A 330-nucleotide genomic window follows, 5' to 3' on the forward strand; every position below is an offset into this window, starting at 1 on the left:
TGAGTTGGTTGAAGCCTGAGAATTACTTGAATGAGAAAGCTCACTGGCAGCCTGGGTTCAGTTACCAGCACTATTGATATATGTGTGTGTGTGGGGGGGGGCGCGGATGACTCTCATACTCAGAAGTTGGAAACCTCCACTCTATAAAAACATCCAAAAGGTAACTGAGATGTGAGGCAGACTAGAAGAGCTTTTATGGTCTTTGTTGATTGGGTTTTGTTTTATTTTTGTGTGGTTGCTTTCATTTTATTTTATTTTATTTATTTATTTATTTTTTTGAGTTCCTTCTTTTTATTAACTCATACACAACTGCTTGTCTTCTGGTTTGTT

At 37.3% G+C, this 330-nt stretch overlaps 1 protein-coding gene across 2 annotated transcripts in view; it reads left to right on the top strand.

Moving 5' to 3' along the window:
* The window catches only part of Med23 (mediator complex subunit 23), a 47,674-nt gene that overhangs the window by 29,409 nt on the left and 17,935 nt on the right, over positions 1-330 (top strand). The window lies entirely within an intron of this gene.

The sequence above is a fragment of the Mastomys coucha genome, unplaced genomic scaffold (assembly GCF_008632895.1).
Source record: "Mastomys coucha isolate ucsf_1 unplaced genomic scaffold, UCSF_Mcou_1 pScaffold2, whole genome shotgun sequence".
Classification (NCBI taxonomy): domain Eukaryota; kingdom Metazoa; phylum Chordata; class Mammalia; order Rodentia; family Muridae; genus Mastomys; species Mastomys coucha.